The 19220-nt window shown below is 43.2% G+C and overlaps 1 non-coding gene across 1 annotated transcript; it reads left to right on the top strand.

Annotated features, from left to right (window-relative positions):
• The first annotated feature begins 18868 nt into the window (after window positions 1–18868).
• On the top strand, window positions 18869–19006 carry LOC114811614. Its single transcript, XR_003759310.1, has one exon. It is a non-coding gene; the product is annotated as a small nucleolar RNA SNORA7 (small nucleolar RNA).
• Window positions 19007–19220: the final 214 nt, after the last annotated feature.

Here is a 19220-nt window from a genome sequence, read left to right on the forward strand (position 1 = left end):
ACTTCTCTTTTCCTCAATCATCAACAGGCTCTGCCCTGACCCCCATACTGACTCCTATAACAAGATCTCCTGTCGCTGGCTGAAAAATTTACTGTCATGCCTACTTTTCACTGAGCTCAAGTCAGTCCTTCTGTCACCTTCGGTGAACTGAGTCCGTAAAAGATTTAACTAAACACCGAGTCACGGGTTTAAAAAACTAAACAAATGCAACCCCTGGCAGAAGAAAAGATCGAAAAAGTCAGCCCCCGAAAAGCCCTCCATTTTCGAAAATCCGGCTCTGCACTGGGCTCTTTTCTGTTGAACTCCATTAGGCGGGCCCCTGACCCTTCAGCGGGGGCTGTAGAGAGAGAGAAAAGAATGTGGATCGCAGACAGCGGAGAACCTCGGGATGAGAAGAGGATCACTATTTGCTGGCACTACGAGTCTCGTCACGAGATGTGCCAACCGAACATTTTTATTCATTCGGCCACTCCATAATTGAGTATTTTAAGATATGGAACTTGATCCGAGGCAATCCGGATAATGGTAACGTTCAGCATAGGTAATTACGATCGAGCACATCTGCATTAGGATGAAATGGCACGCCTACACGGGTGCGTAAACTACATCGAAATATCCCAGGTCTTCATGCAGTCGGATTCTAAAGGAACTGCCCCAGAGGGACTGCTTTTGTGATGTTTTCAGTAAATAAAGGTAAAATGGGGAGATATGAAACATACATTGGGTTCTCTCCCTTCAGCTACATTCGGAGTAAGCCTACCCAAATATTCTCAGACTGCAGATTTCATTGAACTAACTAGTTCATACGATCGAGAAATACAAACCCAAATTTCAAGGACCCTTTTAATCAACGATAAGGCAATTAAAAGGTGACATGAGAGCTTATCCCAACATCTTACTAAAGCCTTCCACAAAATGCTCACTCCCTCTTTAATTTTCAATCCTTTTACCGTCCCTGCTTCACAGATCCTGGCTATTGGCTTTTACAGTCTGTCCCTAGGGAGCCAGGAGTTATTATCCCTGTCGATGGAAGAGAAAAGGATGTTATTCCCCTGTCACCCTCCTCGGCTCTTGCAGAACCCCAGCCCTGATCTATAGCCTTCATTGGGGAAAAGCGCCTGACACGCTGTTAGTTCTCAGTCCACTCAGATCCATCTACCTGTGCTCCCAGCATTACTTACTGGAGCCAAAGTGACACTCGTCGTCACAGGAATCAGTTCGAAAAATTCCAGGGATCATAGAGCACCAAGCTTTTCTTCCAAAATAATAATAATATTAGTGGCATCCGTTAAGTTTTTACTGTGTCAAACACTCTACTAAGCGTTGGGGTTGGTACAAGATAATCAGGTCTCACATGGGGCTTAGAAAGGGAGAACAGGTGTTGAATCCTCAATTTGCAGATGAGGGAACTGAGGCACAGAGAAGTTAAGTGACTTACCCAAGGAAGTGAGGATCCAGGATTAGAATCCAGATCCTCTAGCTCCCGTGCCCATGCTCTTTCCACTGGGCCACGCTGCTTCTCACTGGAGGGAAAGAAAAAGCAGGATAGAAGCATTTTTGAATTCAGTTTGCCTGTTGCCAGGGCTTGGGAAAGGGCAGTCCCCTTCACAGCTGCAGAGTCTTCTTCAATCAATCAATCAGTCAGTGGTATTTACTGTGCGTTAACTATGTGCAGAGCTCTATACTAACTGCTTGGGAGAGTACAATATAAAAGAATTAGCAGATGTGTTCTCTGCCCATAACAAGCTTACAATCTAGAGGGGGAGAGGGACACTAATATGAATAAATAAGTAATTTTCATTGTTCTTAGTTCCTCTGGGGGTCATGCTAGCAGTGCTGCTTTTTCTAGCCCTGTGGACCCAGCTCCACGAGTGACGCGTACACAGACTTCTTTCTCGGCACTCGGATGCGTAAGACTGCTGTGGCTGCAGCCAATATTTGGTGACCTCCACCAATTCCTGGAAAACCATTTGTGGTGCAAAGTGCAAAAAATAAAGTATTGCTGATTCCCTTATTCCTGCCTCTAGACTGTAAACTCGTCCTCTAGACTGTAAGCAGGGAATATATCTGTTTATAGTAATATTGTACTCTCTCTCCTAAGTGCTTAGTAGAGTGCTCTGCACACAGTAAGCGCTCAATAAATACGATTGATTGACTGACTGACTGCCGATGGATAACAAGTCAAAGCCGCCGCTGGAAGGTGCTCACCTCAGTTTTGGGAAAATTTTAGTTGGCACCCTAATTTAATTTAGGAAGCTGCGTGACCTAGAGGGGGAAGCAGTGTGGCCTAGTGGATAGAGCATAGGCATAGGAGGCAGCGGGATCTGGGTTCTAATGCCAGCTCCACCACTTGTCTGCTGCTAGACCTTGGGCAAGTCACTTGCTTATCTGTGACTCAGTTTCCTTGTGTAAAATGGGGATTAAGACTTTGATCCCCATGTGGGACAGAGACTATGTCCAACCTGATAAGATTGTATCCACCCTAGCATTTAGTACAATGTCTGGTCTATAGTAAGTGCTTTACAAATACCACAATTATTATTATTGTTTAATTTTTAATTAAATTAATTTAATTCAATTTTTTTCATCTTTAACTCTGATTGAGAAAATAACTAATCAGGGGTATTTATTGACACCTACTGTGTGCAGAGAACTGTACTAAGCACTTGGGAGAGTAGAGTAGTAGACCACATCTCTGTCCTCAAGGAGTTTATAATCTAGCACAATGTTTATGGGCACCTGATCACCCTCACTCTGGTCAGTGGTTTTTTAGGGCTGGTTGACCACATCTGCTCTGCTCTCGGAGAAGTTTAAAATTGGAAGCATTATGGTCTAATATTGAGATCGTCCCTGGGGGGGGTACCTCAGAGTGAGGGTGCATCATGTTGGTAAACAGTGGGGTGACATGGGGACATGAAGAAGGCTGTGATGATGATAATGATGGTATTTGTTAAGCGCTTACTATGTGCCAGGCACTGTATTAAGTGCTGGGGTGGATAGAAGCAAATCGAGTTGGACACAGTCCCTGTCCCATTTGGGGCTCACAATCTCAATCCCCTTTTACAGATGAGGCCCAAGGTCACATAGCAGACAAGTGGTGGTGCCAGGATTAGAATCCATGACCTTCTGACTCCCAGGCCCGTGCTCTTTCCACTAGGCCACGTTGTGATTATTATTATTATTATTGTCGTGTTTGTTAAGTATTTACTATGTGCCAAGCACTGTTCTACCATCTGGGGTAGATATGAGTTAGGTTGGATAGAGAAGCAGCATGGCTCACTGGAAAGAGCACGGGCTTTGGAGTCAGAGGTCATGGGTTCGAACCCCAGCTCTGCCACTTCCCAGCTGTGTGACTTTGGGCAAGTCACTTAACTTCTCGGTGCCTCAGTTCCCTCATCTGTAAAATGGGGATTAAGACTGTGAGCCCCATGTGGGACAACCTGATTCCCCTGTGTCTACCCCAGCGCTTAGAACAGTGCTCGGCACATAGTAAGCGCTTAACAAATACCAACATTATTACCTGTCCCACATGGGGCTCACAGCCTAATTATGAGAGAGCAGTGAATCCCCACTTTTAAGATGAGGAAACTGAGGTACCTAGAAGTTGAGTGGGAAGTAGCAAGGCGTAGTAGATAGAGCAGGGCCTGGAAGTCAGAAGATCATGGGTTCTAATTCCAGCTCCACCACTTGTCTGCTGTGTGACTTTGGGCAAGTCATTTGACTTCTCCGTGATTCAGTGACCTCATCTGTAAAATGTATTATGTAAAATAATAATTGTTATTATTATGTGGGTGGAGGAGGTGTGTAGTTAGGGGTGGGCTACTGGGGGCGAGGTTACCTGGGTATAAGGAGAAGGGTGTCTAAAGGAGAGGTGATGACTCCTCTAATTTAAACCCTTTGAGACCAGGGGTACTAGAAGTACCCCTCTCTGTCTGCACTCTCTGCAGTAAACGCTCAATAAATTCCGTGGATTGATTGACGAGCCTTCTGTCCCAAACAATAACTTAACTAAGCACCTGCCACTTTGGCTGGTTCCACTTTTGTACTCAGAATAAGAGCTGTCACCTTCAGTAAGGATAAAGACTAGGTAATCACGAAGCACAGAACCGACTGCCTTCTGCAGGATTTCGGAGTGCTCTCCTGGAACATTCCAACACTTGAAAGGAGGAAATATGACAGACCGCCTAGCTGAACACTCCCTAAAATCAGACCTGTGAAAAGCAAAGGGTCCCACCTTCCCAGCCTGACACAGCCGGGAGGCTGCCTCGGGTCTGCTGCTGAGGCAGCCTTGTGCAGTTTATCCATGTGACAATCAGATTCCCAATGGCAATCACCTCCTCTGTCAAGAGAAGCCATACTGACACTATATCTTACAATCTTTCCCAGACAATTGGATCAAGAGGAGGAAAAGACAATTGGACCGACAGAAGTCTTTATCTGCAAGATTAAAACTTCAGCCTTCTGCTTGAATATCTCCCTCCTCCCCACCCCTCCTCCCCTACAACCTCAGATAACCTTTTCCTAGATTTGTCCCTGGTAGGTCTGAGGCACGGGGACACTTCCTATTTATCATGAACTAACCTGTCACTACCCACCTGCACTGCAATGGACTCCCATCCTGCCCCTTGTTTTTAGCCAAAAAACACAAGCTAAAGGAAGAAGGGGGCAGAGAGAGAATGTGGAAACAATCTTTCTGAGTGAAATAATATGTGCTTTCCCCATCAGCTCTATTTTTAAAGGAAAAAGGCTCAAGTGCTTTTTGTTCTTCAAGAGAAAAACCAGGGAGCACGGATGGGATTTCTGCTTATTTCCACAATCAATCAATCAATCAATGGTATTTATTGGCCATTTACTGTGTGCAGAGCACTGAACTAAATGCTTGGGAAAGTACAATTCAACAGAGTTGGTAGACACAGTCCTTTCATTTATTCATTCATTCAATAGTATTTATTGAGCACTTACTATGTGCAGAGCACTGTACTAAGCGCTTGGAATGTACAAATCGGCCACAGTTAGAGACAGTCCCTGCCCTTTGACGGGCTTACAGTGTAATTGGGGGAGACAGGAAGACAAGAACAATGGCAATAAATAGAGTCAAGGGGAAGAACATCTCATAAAAACAATGGCAAATAAAAAGAATCAGGGTGATGTACATCTCATTAAACAAAAGAAACAAAATAAATAGGGTGATGAAGATATATACAGTTGAGCGGACGAGTACAGTGCCGAGGGGGTGGGATGGGAGAGGGGGAGGAGAGGGAAATGGGGGAGAAGAGGGTTTAGCTGCGGAGAGGTGAAAGGGGAGGGTAGAGGGAGCAGAGGGAAAAAGGGGGGAGCTCAGTCTGGGAAGGCCTCTTGGAGGAGGTGAGCTTTAATGGAGGAGGTGAGCTCCTTGCCCACAGGAGCTTCTACCTCCTATCAGCTTAATTCCAAGAGACAATAATAGGCCAGGGATCTGGGTTCAGAAGGACCTGGGTCCTAATCCCCAACTCTGCCATTTGTCTGCTGTGTGACCTTGGGCAAGTCACTTAACTTCTCTGTACCTCAGTTCCCTCATCTGTAAAATGGGGACTAAGCCTGTGAGCCCTCTGGATATCAGGGACTGTATCCAACCTGATTAGCTTGTATCTACCCCAGGGCTTAGCAAAGTGCTTGGCGCATAGTAAGGGCTTAGTGTAAAAAAAAAAAAAACAAATTCCACTTTTTTAAGAGGCCTCCCTTCAATCCAAATTTTTCCCAGAAATGAAAGGACTAAATTATAGGGTTGAATTGAAAATGAATCCAGTCTTCGCTATTTCACCCTAAAATGAATTGAATGGGAAAGTAAGCACTGAGTGTAAAGCTCCAGGTGAGCCAGGAACATATGCTCATATCTCTGTTTGACTTTCCTGAGCACTTATTACATAGAATTACAACCAGTAAATTCTCAATAGATGCTATTATTACTATTACTTGCTGAAGGATGAATTTATCAACTATACTTTACTCCTACTCTGTTTTCCTAGGAGAGATGCTGCCTTTACAATTGCCGAGCTCAGGGGTTTTTTTGTCGTTGTTGTTATTTTGTTGGAAAATTTGAAATTTCAAATGGAAAATGCTTCACATTCTATTGTACTCCTAATTCTGGCCTGGAAAGAGATGTGAAAAGTGAAGCAATTTGGGACTGGATTAACTTTTCACCCCTCAATCTAATCTATCAATCTAAATGGAGAGTACATAAAACTGTGCACTAATTGTGTAAAATGAATGCAAGGGGGGGGGGGAGGGGTGTTTGTAGGGTGAGTAGGGGTCTTCCACGAAGCCAAAGCAAACCATTTTCAGCCCCATTTTTGTTGAATCAAATTTTCTAGTAAAGATATTGAAGAGGAATCACCATTAGAGTGTTTTCAGTTTGCATAAATTCCAGGTGTCGAAACAGTGTTATCTAGAAGGAGAGAGGCTTGCAAGTCCAGGGAGCAAGAAGTGAATAAACTCTTGGTTCCATGAGAAGTGCCCAATCCTCTCCTAAACCTTGGAAAATCAACCTGAAATGCATTCCAAATCACCGAAGGCAGTCCCAGCACTGAACACTTCCATCAAACTTATTAACTATGCTCAGTGGAATCTGTTCGTTCCTTCATGGAAATCTAAAATGATAATATCTCAAAAACAGTTGGTGTTTTCAATATCCCAACTGTGGAATTATTATTCATATATAGTCTTCAGGTCCATGCGGCATTTCCCACTGTGACTACTGAGTGCAAATTCAAAATGGACCCTAGCCACTCAATGACTCATTGCCAGCCCCCTCTTCTCTCCCACACCCCTCTCCTCCCCCACGATGAACCATTCTCTGTTGGACTTGTATACTTGGAGAAGAGCCCACAGGGTGTAAACATTCAATCTTATGTGTACTGAAAGTACGCAACCTCACACACACAATGCCTTCTAAATATTCTGGCTTTAGAAATTTATTTCCTAAGTTTCAGAAACGTTTAAGGAGAACTGCGTGTCTTAGGGCAAGTTATTTACCTGCTCTGTGTCTCAGTTCCTCATCTGTAGAATGAAGAATAAATATCTATACTCCTTCCTCTTTAGACTAGTTCTTGAGACCCCTGACTGTAACTTACATCCACCCCCAGTGCTTGCCACACAGTAAGAACTTAATAAATACCACAGTTATTAGTATCCTTATTATATCCTCTGCTTTGGGAGACCTATGTTTAATACTGCTGATAACCTTCATGGTTACCATTAACCAGGTGTTACTTCTTTCCTTTTTCTCTTTTTCCCTGAATCCTAACTGCCAATGGCCATCTTCAAGGGAAGCCTTTCTTAGAGAACCATGAATTTCCTCCAAAGCAATTCTCCAGCTGGCCAGTGTAACTGTCTCTTCTCTTCAGAATATCAAGAGTACTCTGGCCCTGTTTTCACTGAAATTTCCATTCCAATGACTGAAAATCAGGACTTCCAAAGCACATTCGGCCTAGATTTCCACTGAGGTTATATTCTTGAAAAACCATGGAAACAGAGATTTGCAGTTTCAGAAAACATATCAAGAATCTTGGTGGAAAGGGTTAAAGGTCTTAGCTCATAAGACGACTTCCCTGTTGCTTTACGTCCTTAGTTTTTTATTGTTTCTTTTTTAATCCTTTCATTTTCTGTCATTTGTTATTAATAATAATAATTATGGTACATATTAAGTGCTTACTAGGTGCCAAGCACTGTCCTAAGCCCGTAGGCTCACAGGCTAAGTAGGAGGGAGTAAGATTTAATCCCCAGTTTACACATGAGGAACTGAGTCGGAGAGAAGTTATTACTTGTCCAAGGTCACCAAAAGACAAGTGGCTGAGCTGGAACTAGAGCTCAGGTACTCTGACTCCTAGACCCCTGCTCTTTCCACTAGACCACACTGCTTCTATGTAATTGTTTGTCATTCAATCTGTTGCCTATGGGTCTTCCTCCCCAGTTTAGACTGTGAGCTCCGAGTGGAACGGGGACTGTGTCTGAACTGATTACCTTGATTTTACCTAGTCCTTAGCCCTGTGCTTCAGCGCAGGTTCCCAACCCCTGTCCCAACACACCCAACTGCCATTAAAACCTGCTGGACTCTCTTTCATTGAACACTTTGTTTTTATGGAGCCATTTCTTTCTATTTCCTCTTTAACATCACAGTGAGCAGATCTTAAGGGTGAAAAGGAGCAGGTATCACAGGGTGAACAGCATGTTGTTTATGAGACAATATCCAATCATTCACTCATTTAATCGTATTTATTGAGCATTTACTGTGTGCAGAGCACTGTACTAAGCGCTTGGTACAATCCCACAGTGGGAGCCATGGGGTTGAGGAGAAGCCACTGGGTGATTCTAATCATGCTTGAATATCCGGCAGGGCCATATGATGTACAAGTCAGCCTGCCTTCATGAGGGACAAAACCAAGGATCACGATTCCTCAGGTGGGCATAGCTGAAATCGTGCAAACCATCAGGCTGCCATAAGGTGTTTTCCCACTGGGCTCACTTTCTTCTATTAAGGTTTTGGTGTGGGTGATCCAGATGTGAAACAATTCCCTCTGTCAGTGGGAAAGGACAATACAATAATAATAATAATGTTGGTATTTGTTAAGCGCTTACTATGTGCCGAGCACTGTTCTAAGTGCTGGGGTAGACACAGGGGAATCAGGTTCTCCCACGTGGGGCTCACAGTCTTAATCCCCATTTTACAGATGAGGTAACTGAGGCACCGAGAAGTTAAGTGACTTGCCCAAAGTCACACAGCTGACAAGTGGCAGAGCCGGGGTTTGAACCCATGACCTCTGCCTCCAAAACCCGTGCTCTTTCCAGTGAGCCACGCTGCTTCTCAAGGCTAGCAGATGTGATTCCTGCCCAAAGGAATTGTACAAACCACAGGGGTAAGTAGATATTAAAATAAATTACAGATTGGAGAAGTAGGAGAGTGTAAGAATATTTACATAAGTGTGCTTACATAAGTTGTAAGTACAATTTATATATGGTATTCTAAATGCTTAGAAGAGTGCTGTGCACAGAGTAAGCACTGAATAAATACAATTGATTGATTGATTGATTGAATGAATGATTTTTCTGGGAGGAGGGAGATGAAGATTGTGAGCTTCCTGTGGGGTAGGGACTGTGTCCAACCTGATCAGCTTGTATCTATCGCTGCACTTAGAACAGTGTATTCAATCGTACTGAGTGCTTACTGTGTGCAGAACACTGAACCAACGGCTTGGGAGAGTACAATATAACAGTAAACAGATAGATTCTCTGCTCAGTAGTGCTTGACGCATAGTAAGCACTTTAAAAATACCATCAGTATTATTATTATAAAGTGCCTAAGGGTCCAGTGGCAAGTGCATAGTCCAAGCAGGGAGGAGAGCAGGTAGGGAAATATAATAAGCACTTAATAAATGCCACAGTTATTATTATTATTATTACTACTTTAGATCTCTTTTTTAAAACCATCTTTAAATTCACAAATAGCATTCTTCCCACTCAATCTGGAGCAATTCCTGTATAAAGTTAATACACTCACTGAAACACATAAAAGTGATAGACTTTCCTGGTTAAAAACATAATTTGGGGAGAGTTATAATTTTCTAAATTGGGTAAAATTTGGTTGGATTTTCAAAATTATTTCAATTTATGATAACAATAACAATAATAATTACAGTATTAGGTGCTTACCATATGTGTCAAGCACTGTACTAAATGCTGGGATAGATATGATAATCAGGTTTCACTTATTGGGCTCACAGTTTAAGTAGGAGGGAGAACAGGTAATGAATTCCCATTTTGCAGATGAGGGAATTGAAGCACGTAGAAATTAAGTGACTTGCCCAAGGTCACAAAGAAGACAATTGGCAGAGCCGGTTCTAAAACCTATGTCCACTGACTCCCAGGCCTGTGCTCTTTCCATTAGGTTACACTGCTTCTCATGATAATTTCTGATCAATTAACATTTATTCAGTTCTTACCATGTGAACTCACAGCTGACATTATTATCGAATATCAAGAGGATGAAGCCACTATCTTGCCCTCAAAATATTTCTGCTGTGTTCTCCAGACTACTATATCTACTTGGGTGGTGGCTTAAGGAACCAGTGAAGACAGAACTTTCCTTTATGGTTATTTCTTGCTCTAAAAAAGTTCCCAAAATTAAACCAACAGCAAATGATTCAACAGAAACGATCCACTCTGACCCAAATGAGACCCTTGTGTAGTTTTCTCCTCGAAACCCGACATCCCAATTTCTCATATTACCGCAAAATGGAAATTGGAAAATCCATCAACTGGAGCTCCAGCCTCCTGCATTGAAAATTAGGTTTTCTTATATCTGCTTCTGGACATCATCTGTGATTCACTGGTCCCAGCCTTCCCCTCTCATAAAAGATACATTTCATGCAGAACTCACCATTCCTTTGAAAGGTTTACTCCTACTGGGAACATTACATTCTGTCCTTACCCCTTGGTGTAACATCATTGCTCAACAGCTACAAACAACATCAGAATTTCCCCTGGATCCCTAATCAGGTGGTCAAGTAGAAGTCCTCTATCTTATTCTCCAAGTGTTTAGTAAGTGCTCTGCACAGAAGCAGACATGCAATAAATACACTGATGGACTGACTGATCGATTGGAAAGCTTCCGAAAGGAGCAGCTCTGCCACTCTAGCATTATTGCTTTATTCAGCAAACAAGGGCAGAGATCACGGAAAACACTCCTTAGATACTCTGAAAGCCATATCTCCTCATAAAATTCAAATACCATTATCTAAATCCACTTCTGGTCAGCCTTTGTAGTTCAGAAGAAAAACAAGCCATATAACAAGCTGGAATGAAGAGGGCCCATAGTAACCATAGTAACCCTCCATTGGCCCTCCAGCAGAGAAAGATGGGCGGGTCTCCCTGACCTGGCCTGCTCTCCACACACTCCTTGCAGTCATCTTTTCTTTTCATAAAAGCCAAGTATTTTAAGAGGGAGTAGGGACACCAAAGGACTAATAGCCAAGATTCCTGAGTTACCTTGACTGCATCTCCATTCTTAGTCACTGACTTGTTGGGATATTTTTTGAGGCTGTTTGTTAAGCATTACTACGAGCCAGACACGGTACTAAGTACTGGGGTAGATACAAGCTAATGGGGTCGGACCACAGTCCCTGTCCTACATGGTGCTCACAGTCAATCCCCATTTTACAGAAGAGATAACTGAGGCCCAGAGATGTTAGGTGATTTCCCAAAATTACACAGCAGACAGGAGGAGCTGAGTTTAGAACTCAGGTCCTTCTGCTTCTGATTCCAGACCCATGCTACGTGGAAATCTCTATTTCATTCTGCTGTTCCTTCTACTCCCAAGTGGAAATTGGGATATCAGATATGTTCTCCAGTGACACCGTGAAGATTGGAAGATATTATCTTCTGTGTGGCGCTGGAAGTTCTGGGGAGGAAAGGTAAAACACCATGCAATTTTTTTCTCAATGAAACCAGATAAGAGCAGTAAATAAGAAGCTTATGCTTGGGGGAGGCTACCTCTCACGAACAGAGTTCCAAATCAGAACTTCAAATTGGTATCAGTCAATCAATAGTATAGCAATCAATAATACTATTTATTGATACTAGTATGGTGTAGTACTAATTATTAGAAGTTGGTACACATCAGTATATATGTAATTTATTTATCTATTATTACTATACATTAATGTCTGCCCTCTAGACTCATTGTGGCAGGAATGTGTTGTTATATTGTACTCCCAGTGCTTAGGAACAGAAGAACCATTAGAAAGGTTGCACGTTATGGAGAAGGACAGAGTTCAGGAGAAGTATATCCATAGAGTCGTATGAATCAGAAACGACTCGACTGCACTTAATAATAAAAGAGTGCTTAGGAAGTGCTTAGTCAGCATCAATAAATACAAGTGAATGTCGAATGAATGAAGCGATCTGCCATAAAGAGCTTAAGTCTAAAGGGGAAGCAGACATCAAAATATTATGGAAGGGGAAATACAGGATATTTAAATAGGACTGGGGGGTCTGGCAAGAGTATTAAGTATTTAAGGGCTACACAGCAAATGCATAACCGACACAGAGGGAGGGGCAGAAAGGGAAAAGAGGCTTGGTCAGGGAAGGCCTAGAAGACATGTATTTTAGGAGGGCTTGAAGGTGGGGAGAGTGGTGGCTGTGAGAATGTTTCCTTTTTTGAAATGAATATTCCAGATCAATGGTATTTGTTGAATGTTTATTGTGTTGTAGAGTAATGTACTGGGCTTGGAAGAATATAAAGAGTAAGTAGATCATCTTGCTTCAGGAAGCTTAGCTTTCATGGGAAAATCCAAGTTCTTTAGGAATTTCTGAATAAGCTAAGAAGTCTGGGAGAGATTTTCGCCAATCTGCTATAGTGTATCTCTAAGTGCTTAGTACTGTGCTGTACATAGTAGTATATATATATACATTGATGAGATGCAATCTTGTTCACAAGTGTAACTTGACATTATCTTGAATCTATTCAACAAATATTCAAATATCTAAATCTATTAGTTTCCTTAATAACATAAAATCCATTTTTCTCTCTCCAAATGCTACAGGTTAATCCTAAGCATTATCCTATACTTGAATTACTGTATGTCCTTATGACTCCTGCTCATATCTTCATTCGTGCAATGATGAATTTTGACAAAATCGTTCATTCATTCCTCTCAGAACCAGTGGTTGCCAATCCTGATAAATAGATCTTATCAGTGATTTAAAGTATCATTCATTCATTCAATTGTATTTTTGAGCTTATGTGTGCAAGCATGTATAAGTGCTTGGGAGTGTACGATATAAAAAAACGAACATTCTGGCATAAAAAACTCCAAGTCTAGAGGGAGAGAAGATTAATATAATAAATAGATTAATTAATACAAATTACAGGTATATAAATGTGCTTGGGGATGGGAGGGAGGATGAATGAAGGAGAAGTAAGAGTGGCACAGAAAAGAGTGGGGAGAATCATCCACTCGTCACTTGCCCCCACCTATTTCTGCATCACTGCTTTCCTACTACAACTAGCCTCTATCCCGTTCTTATGCCAACCTCTTGGAAGACTGTACTCAGTCTGGTCTATCTCACCACCAACCTCTTACACATCCTGCTCTGTCCTGGAACGCCTCTTCATATACTAAAGACAATTATTCTCCCCACCTTCAAAGCCTTATTGAAGGAACACTCCTTAGGCTTCCCTGACTAAGCTCCTTTCTTTCTCCTCTCCTTTCATCGTCACCCTGATTTGTTCCCTTTATTCACCCTCTTTATTTATTTATATTAAAGTCTGTCTCCCCTCTAGACCATAAGCTCTTTGATGGGCAGGGAATGTGTCTGCTTTATTGCTATATCACATACTCCGAAGCATTCAGTACAGTGCTCTTCACACATAAGCACTCAACAAATACGACTGATCGATTGATGTTACCTGGAATGCAAGGTAGCTGCTTTCAGGTCGTCATATTTCACTCCTTCTATAGACCTTACTGCCACAGTCAGTTCTTTTCCAGATAAAATATTTTCCACTGTAAAAGATCCAGTACACTCAAATACAAAGCATTCTTTGCTACCCTTGACTCCTTCTCACCAGAGAGTCCTACTAACAATGGAGGGGATTTAGGCAAAAATAAAACACTTTACATTTATTGTCACCTCAGTACAACTGTAAATCACAGAGCTATTCTTACAATAGATATTTACCCTGAGGAATTGCAGTTTCCGAGAGAACAATTTAGGTTCCGTCACATTTTTCCATGCCCCCAAAATCAGATCTTCCTTTGTGGCTGTAGTTAAAGTCCTGCATTTCCCTCTCTGCTTCAAGTTTTCATCTACTTCTCCACAGTAGTTCTTGGAGAAGCAGTGTGGCCAACTGGAAACAGTACAGTGCTCTGCAAACAGTAAGCACTCAATAAATATGTTTGAATGAATGGACCTGGGAGTCAGAGGACCTGGGTTCTAATGTCAGCTCTGCTCAAAAAGTCACTTAACTTCTCCGGACCTCAGTTTCCTCAGCTATAAAATGGAGAAAATGATGTCTGCCTCTCCCCAGATCTAGGTAGGATAACGACTGGCTATGACCTGATTATCATATTTACTCCAGTGATTACTACAATGTTTAGCACATAGTAAGCACTTAATTCTTCTCATTATTTTTACTATAAATAACAAGGAAAAGTTCCAGAGAAATGCTGCAGGATGAATAAGGATGGTATTTGTTAAATATTTCCTATGTGTCAAGCACTGTTCTAAGCACTGGGGCGAATACTGGTTAATCAGGTTGGATGCAGTTCCCCTCCCACATGGGGTTATATCCTCTTTTTACCAATGAGGTAACTGAGGCACAGAGAAGTTAGGCGATTTGCCCAAGGTCACACAGCAAACAGCAGAGTCAGGATTAGAACCCAGGTCTTCTGACTTCCAGACTGGTGCATTATCCACTAGGCCAGGCTGCTTCTCGAATCACGTTAACTCCAGGACACAAGACACTGAAGTCTTGGAACGCACAATACTTTAATTGCTCGGAAGTGTCAACTTTAATTGCTCAGAAGTGTCAACATTAAAATTCAGTTTCAGTACTATGGGCTGTTTCACACTCCTGACCCTTGCAGAGCTACAGATATGGCAAAATAACAGGAGTCAACACCATAACCTTCAGACTGTATTCAGCCACTTCATGTAGCATTTAGCCCCAACAAGGACTCTAAAAATTGCTAAACAACTTCAGCTAACCTGAGAAATGTGAAGAGATGCATAGGCATTAAGTGCTTAGTACAGTGCTCTGCACATAGTAAGCGCTCAATAAATACTACTGAATGAATGATCCACTGAATCAATTGATCAGTCACATTTATCCCGCCTCAGCCACTTGTCAGCTGTGTGACTGTGGGCAAGTCACTTAACTTCTCTGTGCCTCAGTTACTTCATCTGTAAAATGGGGATTACGACTGTGAGCCTCACATGGGACAACCTGATTACCCTGTATCTCCCCCAGCGCTTAGAACAGTGCTCTGCACATAGTAAGCGCTTAACAAATGCCAACATTATTATTATTATTTATTGAGCGCTTACCGTGTGCAGAGCACTGTATTAAGCACTTGGGAAAGTACAATGCAACAATAAACGGACACATGCCCTGCTCACAATGAGCTTACAGTCTATTCACTGGGCCATTCTCCGGTGTGCCACTTACCTGCTGTATGACTTTAGGCAAGTCACTTAACTTCTCTGTGCCTTAGCTACCTCATCTTCAAAGTGGGAATTCAATAATTGTTCTTCCTCCTACTTGGATGTGAGACCTGATTATCTTGTATCTACCTAGCACTAAGTACAGTTCCCCGCATAAAGTAAACACTTAAGGAATAGCACAATTATTATCATTAAGGGTATATTAAGATATAACCCCTGCTTTCCAGGATCTTACAGTCAATCAGGAGGGAAATGGGCCCTAAAATAAATTACAGATTGGAGGAAGAAACAGAGCATAATGAGATGAACAATGCTAAGGGAGGATGTGATAAATTCGTCAGTTGCACAGATGTGCTGATTTGGCAGTTGGAATATAGGTGGGAGATTAGAGGTTAATATGGAGATGTGATAGCAGTAGGGCTTTGAAGATGGAGAGAGCTGGGTTCTGTCAAATGTGAAAGAGAAGGAAGATCCAGGCAGGTGGGAGGGGTGTAAACAAGAGATGGGTGGTAGGAGAGATGAGAACAAGGCACAGTGAGCAGGTTAATTTAAGAAAACAAGGGTGCAAGCAGGAATGTAGTGGAAAACGGGGGTGAATAAATAGGCGAAAGAGAACTGATTGAGTGCCTTCAAGCCAGTTGTGAGGAGTTTTTGCCTGATGAGGACAGGAATGGGCAACCACTGTTGGGTTTTGAGGAGTGCTGAGACAGGTGCAGAAGACATTTTAGAAAAAAGATCTAGCAGAGGGAAGAATGGACTGGAGAGGGGTGAGACTGGAGGCAGGAAGTCCAGTGAGGAGGCTGATGCGATAGTCAAAGCAGGAGGTACCTGGACCAGTGTGGTGACCGTTTGGTCGAGGGACTGAGGCTCCGGCCTGGGTAATCGACAGGGAGGGGAGGCAGGGAAAGGGGAGTTGTGGTTGCTTCTCAAGTCTTCTGTTGGTGGGGAATAACAATAATAATAATAATTATGGTATTTGCTAAGCACTTACTATGCCAGGCACTATTCTAAGCCCTGGGGTAGATACAAGATAATTGGGTTGGATGCAGGCCCTGTCCCATACGGGGCTCCCAGTCTTAGTCCCCATTTTACAGATGAGGGAACTGAGGCAGAGAGAAGTGACTTACCCGAGGTCACACAGCAGACAAGTAGCGGAGCTGGTATTAGAACCCATGACCTTCTGACTCCCAGGCCTATAATCTATCCACTACGCCATGCTGCTTTTCTACCTCCCTCCTCATGTCGGACAGATGATTGCGCTCCCCGACTTCAAAACCTTATTGAAGGCACATCTCCTCCAGGAAGCCTCCCGTGACTAAGCATTCCTCTCCTTTTCTCTCACTTCCTTCTGCACTGCTGTTACTTGCTCCTTCATTCATGCTCCCTCCCATCCCCACAGCACATATGTATATATCTGTCTATACTTATTTATCTATTTATTTATATTAATGTCTGTCTCCCTCTCTAGACTGTAGGGTCACTGTGGGCAGGAATGTGTTTGTTGTTATATTGCACTCTTCCAAGCACTTAATATAGTGCTTTGTACACAGTAAGTGCTCAATAAATACATGATTCTCCCAGGTCCTTACCTCCAGCTCTGCTGGTCCAAACCTTCTCAGACTAGGGACTGAGGCTGGGGCTTCCGCTCTCCTTGAATGAATCAGAGAGAGGATAAACCAACCCACCCAGTGCCCCTGGACCTACAGGGGAACCTTTGATCCTTGACACATTAATACCGCCTCCCCACAGCCTCCTGGGAAACAGGCTCAAAAATGGGAGTTGAAACGTGGGGCTTCCTAACGAGAACGTTTCTTTGCACAAACCAGAACCTCAATATAAACTGATTTTTATTTAATGTGTTAAATTGCACCTGGACAAGATCCTGTGCAGACGGGGAGAATTTTTAAAGTCCATAGTAAAGCATCTAGAGGAGCAGCGTGGCTTAGTGGATGGAGCACAGGTCAGGGAGTTGGATAACCTGGGTTCTAATCCCGGCTCTGACAATGGCTTGCTGCGTGACCTTGGGCAAGTCACTTAACTTCTCGGTGCCTCAGTTTCCTCAACTGTAAAATGCAGATTCAATACCTGTTCTCCCTCCTACTTAAGACTGTAAGCCCCACGGGACAAGAACTGTGTCTGACCTCATTGATGGTACCTACCCAGAGTAAGCGCTTAACAAGTACCATAAATCAAACAAGCAAACTGTTTGCAGAGTGTTTTACTGGGAGCACAGGATAGTGCCCAACTCTACCCAATATGCCCAAATCCCCTCTTGGATTGAGCCTGTCTTCCACCCGCCTCAGTCATGCTTCCTTACCAGATCCCTGTTGCAGGATTCCCATCACTGCTACCTCTCACTCCCATCCCATGGAGAAGCAGCATGGCTTAGTGGAAAAAGCACAGGCTTGGAAGTCAGAGGTCGGGGTTCTAATCCCGGCTCCGCCACTTGTTAGCTGTGTGACTTTGGGCAAGTCACTTTATTTCTCTGGGCCTCAGTTACTGTATCTGTAAAATGGGGATTAAGACTGTGAGCCCTACATGGGACAACCTGATAGCCTTGTATCTATCCAGAGATTAGAACAGTGTTTGGCACATAGTAAGCGCTTAATGAATACCATCATCATTATTATTATTATTTCCTTCTCAGACCCAAAGGGAAGCAATGTGGTCTAGTGGTTAGAGCATGGGCCTGGAAGTCCAAAGGACCTGGGTTCTAATTTTGGTCTGATGTGTGACCCTGGGCAAGTCACTTCACTTCTCCGGGCCTCAGGTACCTCATCTGTAAAATGGGGATTGAGACTGGGAGCCCTATGCGGGACAGGGATTGTACCCAGCCTGATCATCTTGCACCTACCCCAGCACTTAGTACAGTGCCTGACACAGTAAATGCTTAATAAACTCCACATTTATTTTATTATTATTATTATTACTAATATTGAAAGGGATCCAATTTACATCACAGAGCTGTTCAGAGCAGACCAAAGTAGAAGGGGTATGATTTGAATGTCGGAGAGATCACCTCTTGAGAAGGATGATGAGTGGATATAAGGATCAGAGGGGAGCTGGGGAAGTGAGAAAGAGTCTTTGGGAAACATATACCTGATGCTTTTGATTCTGTCAGTAAAATAGTAGGCAAAGTCATCATGGGCAAAGAGAGAGGGGATGTGGGGATAAACAGAGGGTTTCAGGAGTCAGAAAGACTTAGGTTCTAATCCGGCTCCGCCCGTGTGTCTGTTGTGTGACCTTGGGGCAAGTCACTTCAACTTCCCTGGGCCTCAGATACCTTCATCTGTAAAACAGGAATTAAGACTGTGAGCCTCATATGGGACATGGGGCTTGTGTCCAACCTGATTATCCTGAACCTAGTGGAAAGAGAGGCCCTGGGGAAAAGCGGGGAAGGGAGGTGCTAGTCAGGGATGGAGGAGATGGAGGAGATGGAGATGTGCCTTTAATAAAGCTTTGAAGAAAAACATAGAACACTTCATGAATTTGCATGTAAGAAATCACCTTCCAGGGCATCATCTCTCCTGCATTTGTTAACCATTTGCTCTGTACCAAGCACTGTACTAAGCACTGGGGTAGATCATCAGGTCCCACATGGGGCTCACAGTCTAAGTAGGAGAGGAGGAGTATTCGATCCCCATTTTACAGATGAGATAACTGAGGCATAACACTCTTGGGATTGCACCTGGAGAGTTTCCAGTACTCTACCAGTTTCAGCTACAGGGGGGAGAGTCAATCAGAGGTTTACCCATTCCATTCCTAGCTTGGGCAGTGTCTAGAGAGTGGAAGAGAATCTGCTACAAGTCAAAACTCACCTGTGCTAGGCAGCAGCGGCATGGGAGAGAGTCAAGGGTGGAGACTCAAGTTGACTGTGCGGAAGGAGGCAGTGGTAAACCACTTCCATATTTTTACCAAGAAAATGCTATGGATCCACTACCAAAACGATGGCAGATGGAGGAGGGGTGTTCTGATAGAGATGTGTCCTTGGAGTCACTGTGGGTCGGAAATGACTCGACAGC

Source organism: Ornithorhynchus anatinus, chromosome 4, assembly GCF_004115215.2.
Source record: "Ornithorhynchus anatinus isolate Pmale09 chromosome 4, mOrnAna1.pri.v4, whole genome shotgun sequence".
NCBI classification, from domain to species: Eukaryota; Metazoa; Chordata; class Mammalia; order Monotremata; family Ornithorhynchidae; genus Ornithorhynchus; species Ornithorhynchus anatinus.